The 5414-nt window shown below is 38.1% G+C and overlaps 1 non-coding gene across 1 annotated transcript; it reads left to right on the top strand.

Moving 5' to 3' along the window:
- The first annotated feature begins 2055 nt into the window (after positions 1-2055).
- Positions 2056-3411, top strand: LOC114274116 (ASI1-immunoprecipitated protein 1). The gene is made up of 2 exons (XR_014336736.1): positions 2056-2499; positions 3265-3411. It is a non-coding gene; the product is annotated as an ASI1-immunoprecipitated protein 1 (transcript).
- The last annotated feature ends 2003 nt before the right edge of the window (positions 3412-5414 follow it).

Raw genomic sequence — 5414 nt, 5'->3', positions numbered from 1 at the left:
TCGTCCTGCCTCTGACTGTCAGTGCCTCGGATGTTAAGTCCCTGTTTGCAGATTTATCTTTCCTTCTGAACTCATTATTTACCAAGGCGTTTGCAACATCAACAAACTTGATCTTTTCTTTACCAAACGGTAAAGTGGTGGTGAGATGATCATATGAGTCAGGCAAGGAATTCAACAGTAACAGTGCTTTATCTTCATCACCAATGTGATCATCCAAGTTTTTCAAGTCGGTAAGAATTTTGTTGAAATTGTTTAGGTGTTCGCTCATCGAAATACCTTTCTTATAGTCGAAATGAAACAACCTCTTCTTCAAGTAGAGCCGGTTCTCAATGCTCTTTGTCATGAACTTGTCTTCCAGCGCCTTCCAAAGGTCCTTCGCAATATCATATTCTGTGAAAGTGTACTTCTCCTCTTTTGCAAGGCAAAGTCGGATGGATCTACAGGCCAGGAGATTCACTTTCTCCTATTCTATCCCATCCAGGTCATCTAGTTTGTCTCCTAGAGTGAAGTGCAGGTTCATCTGGACAAGCATATCTTTAACTTCGTATCTCCACATGGTGAAGTTGTTGTTTCCATCAAACTTTTCTACCTCGAACTTAGCATGGGACACCGGGGTCCAATGCCTAGAGTTGCTTGTAGTCGCTGGATTACTTATGGACTCGGTTGATCTCGTCTATGTAAATTCTGCCATTAGACTCTTTTTTTTTAGAAACTCTAATTCAAAATCCTAACCGTACGGATGTGTCCAGAATACTCCAAATAGTTAGAAAGTATTATTGGATCGTCAGAAACAGACTCCGAATAACTCAGATCAAGAAAAAATAGTATGGATGGTTCAGATCTGCCGAATCTGGTGCGTCTAAGATGTACCGGATAATTACTCTGCCACAGCTAGTAAATTGGCACGGTCAACGACGTGGTCAACGGCGCGACGCGGCTCAGTGACGCAGCTCAGCGGCGCAGCTTGACTCGCTAGTCAACGGCTCGGTTTATGGCTCGGCTCAGTGGCGCGGCCTGACGGCTCGACTCCGGTGTGGCTTGGCCAACGACGGTCAACGGCTCCTTCGGCTCAGCTTGGCTCGACTCAGAATGACGTCAGCCTGACGTGGCAACCTGGCTGACGTGGCGGCTGACGTGTGGCCTACCGGATGGCGTGGAGCTGACTTGGCACCACGTATGCACTGAGTTGGCGCGTGACGTGGAGATGACATCACTCCTACGCACGCGTCACTCACCTTCTTCCTCTGGCCACGTGTGAGGGCGCGTGGCTGCGCGTTGACTGACTCGTCGGTTGCTGTAACGGCGCGTGAAGCGCGTGGTGAGAGTGGGCTTCACTCTCCTACTTTAGAGGGCGCGTGAGAGCGCGTTCCTACTCATCTGGGGCTGGACTTTGCTGTTCTAGACTCCTCTTCTCAAGGGCTTCCTCCTAGTATGCTCAAAAGTGGATTTCAATCACTTTGAAATCTGGGTACTTTCAGAAAAAAATTCAATTTTTCACCGCCCGGGCTCTGATACCAATTGTTGGGGATCGAGGGCACGCCAGGAAACACAAACAAGCAATAACACAAGAGTTTTAACGTGGTTCGGCAAGTCTCCTACGTCCACGGGCAGCGGATTTCGCTATATGGAGAGAAATTAAAGAATTACAATGGAAACACACTCTGATAATTCTCCCTCTCTGTATTCTCTCTTCAACTCACCACACTGAAGTCCTCCAATTCACTACCTATTTATAGATGCAATGGGAGAACCAAGCTCTTCAATCAGCAGCCTTTGTTGACAAACAAAGCAGCCATTGTTGACAGCAACCATTGTTGACAAAAACAAATCTGAGCCAATCTTCAACAGAAATGGTGGAGATTCTATTAACCTTGGACGATATGCATTTCTCATGCTTCTATTAGTGTATTGCTTTGTCATATGTTCACTTACAGCAGCATACAAATGTGTGTTGTTTAATCTTTTACGTGTCTCGTTGTAAGTGGATAATGATGTAAATCTGTTAAGTGGTTATACTGAGAGTTGTTTCTGACTCAATCCTATAGTTACTTCTTCATGGATTCAGAGGAAGCAGAGTATGCTGCATTCGAGGAGAAGGTTAGGAGGAATGTTTACATTGACAACCTCTCACCTCAGGCCACTGAAGCTGTGCTGAGAACAGCACTCAATCAATTTGGGAATGTTGAGAAAGTTCAGTTCATTCCAAATTACATAGAGCCGAGAAGCATACCACGTTGTGCTTTGGTGGAGATGGAAAATTCAAAGCAGGCCAAACAAATTGTGTCGGAGATGGGTAATTTCCCATTCATGATGTCTAGGATGCCAAGGCCTATCCGGGCTCGTGCTATTGAAATGGAGATGTTTGACGACCACCCAAGAAAGCTTGGGAGAAAGATAAAATTTCGTTGGTTGGACCCACAAGACCCTGATTTTAAAGTGGCGAAGGAACTTAAGCTTCTGACCAGGAAACATGCAGCAGAATCTTCATTTGTGCTCAAGGTGAATTCTAGCATATCTTTAATATCCACTGTGTATCTTATTTTCTGTGGAAACCTTTCTATTTTTTTTTTTTCCTTTTTGTTTGGTTGTCTATAGGTTGTGCCTCCCTGCCACTTTCACAGTACAATTTGCTATGTTGCTGTCTAAAATGAAAAGGATAAATTACACTTTTCACCACCTATAATTTGACTAAAATTTCACTTTGGTTCTTATTGTTTGAATTTGAACAATTTGGTCCCTACACTTTAAGGGCAGTTTCAATTTGATCATTCTATCCAAATGACTGTTAATTTCTTCTACATGTACATCTTAGGAGAGTGACATGTGCAACAAAATTGCCAATTTCAACATCCAATTTAAATGGAATGACCAAATTGAAACTAGACTAAAAGGTATAGGGACCAAATTGTTCAAACAATATCGAGTAAAATCAAGCTTAGATCAAAAGTGTAATTTACCTAACCTCAAAGGATTGGCCCGTGGTCAAGGCTTGGGGCCGAGAGTGTGCTTCCTCCAAGATCTCAGGTTCGAAACCTTCTAGGTGCAAAAAAATTTATTGGGGTCGGCCCATACAGGGCAAAGCCCTTGGTTTAATCAGGACCCCTGCAAGTGGATGGTCGGATTGGTCCTTCAGATTTATCAGTTCAATGGGCCAGATACCGAGTTATCAAAAAAAAAAAAAAGCGTAATTTACCCCCCCCCCAAAAAAAAGTGACCTATGATTTTTATTTCTTGTATTTAATTATTTAGTATTTTTTGTCTCAGGTTCAACTAGCACAGGAAGAGAAGCTTGCAAACCAACAGGCGGAGACTCTGAAGGCGAATTATGAGAAGTATGAGCTGATAGAGGGTGTTCTAAATGATAGAAGTGTAAATCGCTTGGCATGCCATTATAACATGAAATCATTGTGAATTCTTGACAAGTTTCCTGATAAGTTTTTATCAGTTTTTTATTGTTTGAACTAAGGAACAGTAAACTTGTGTTGTTTAGTCAGTTCTGACATGGTTAATGGTTTGGTTAATTACCTAGTTTGCTTTTGTTCTTTGTCTACTTCTCGAATAGAGTTAGTTTTCTGTAGTTGAGACAGTTGGGTTGTTTTGAAAGGCGAGTGTATAGCAATGGTGGTGGAAGGTTGTTGAAACTCTTTTCTAGAAGACTTGAATGGAAGCTATTTTTGATCATTTCACATTGATTTTTTTCTCTAGCTTGAAGAGAAGAAAGCATGTTAACAACTTCAGTTATTTAACAATTCATGCATAAAGAAACAGAGTGACTTCTTAACAACAATACTTTTCATTGGAACTATTGTCCCTGCATTGTGATGGTGTCCTTAATTAGGTGTAAATCATTGTATTGCTTTTGAGACCTGCTGATTATAAGTTGTTCATAGTTTTATTGTGAGGTGATTGTTTTGCATTTGAATGAGTATTTTGCATAGTCGGTATTTGATTTTTTTTTTTTTTTTCAAAAAATGTATATTTGTATTTTTTTTTTCTTTCCATGCCAAAATGAAAATAGAGAAAATTTTCAATTAGAACACATTTTTGGCTTTAGAATAGAGAAACCTTTAGAAGTTATCATTTTTGGGGCATGAATTGGAGGTTTTAGCCTTAAACTAGGTATTAGTTTTTTCTCTTGATTTTGCAAGTTTTATCCCCAATTGAAAATTTCACTTTCTTTAAATAAAAAATAGTGAAATTTCACTATCTAACAGTCAAAATTCACTATAAAGGAGCCAAATTAAACTAAAGTTTCATGTTTGGTTTGCATGATGGACTCCCCTAAAAAGCTTTGGCACACATGTAAATGAGGTGTCCTACCCAATTGAGCTATTGCCGTTAGTGTTTGTGATCCCCGTTTTATCATGTAGAGAATTTCTTGTCAAGATGAGTATTATATGATCTAACATTAAAGTTGTTTGATTGATATTACTTGACCACATATCTTAATCTTTTGAGCTATAGGCTCTACACTGTCGCCACTGAATCTATTCTGGGAAGTACCCTAAAAAAATGAAATTTTCTCTCTCAAGTCATTTCGAATTAAAAAGATGTGAAAGCGTTCTGAGATGTGCAATGAGAGAGAAGAAATGTCATGATTGAGGTTTTGATTCAACAATAATAGTAAAGCCACATTCATTTGGGTTTTTCAATTCCAATAAAATGAAATCAAGTATGAGTTGGCGATCTAAACATGTATGGATAGAACTTATAAAGAGGTCTTGAAAAACAAGTAATTTTTTTTGGGTCTCTATCATTTTTTTAGGTTTATTGGGGTTCTTATTGGTTGGAACTTCTACGATCATACGGAGCTTGGTCGTGTATGACATGATTATCAATTTTTTTAGAAAATTACCACCAAAAAAAAAAAAATCTAAAATTTGACTCTTGTAACAAAATAAACCCTAAGTTTTTTATTTTGTTAGTTTAAATCCTAATTTTTTTAAAAAAAATTATTTACAATCTAAACCATTACCCTATTTCCGTTAAGTAAAATCGATAAAAGAGAAATAGTATTTTAAACTCAATGTAGTAAATGTCCAAAATACCATTTTTCATTAAATTTAATGCCTAAAATAGTATTTTTCGGTCTGTTTTACTTAATGAAAATCAGAAAATGGTATAAATTGAAAACAAATTAAAAGTTTAGGGTTTAAATTAATAAAATTAAAAACTCAAGATTTATTTTGTTAAAATGGTCAAACTCTGAGGCTTTTCTTTTTTATAATTTCCCCAATTTTTTCATAGGGAAAATTGCAAAAAATCCCAAGATTTAATCTTTATGAAATTAAATTGTGTTTCTAATTTTTAAAATTTAAACTTTGATTTCAACAACCTTGGCCATCTATCTATATCTGCTAACAATTTATATTGACTAATCTAAGGAAATTGGATAGGGTTGGGTTGGGTTGGAT

The sequence above is a fragment of the Camellia sinensis genome, chromosome 7 (assembly GCF_055761805.1).
Source record: "Camellia sinensis isolate YWXY chromosome 7, ASM5576180v1, whole genome shotgun sequence".
NCBI lineage: Eukaryota > Viridiplantae > Streptophyta > Magnoliopsida > Ericales > Theaceae > Camellia > Camellia sinensis.
Note: the sequence above shows the minus strand (reverse complement) of the source record. Positions and strands in the feature narration are given on the sequence as shown.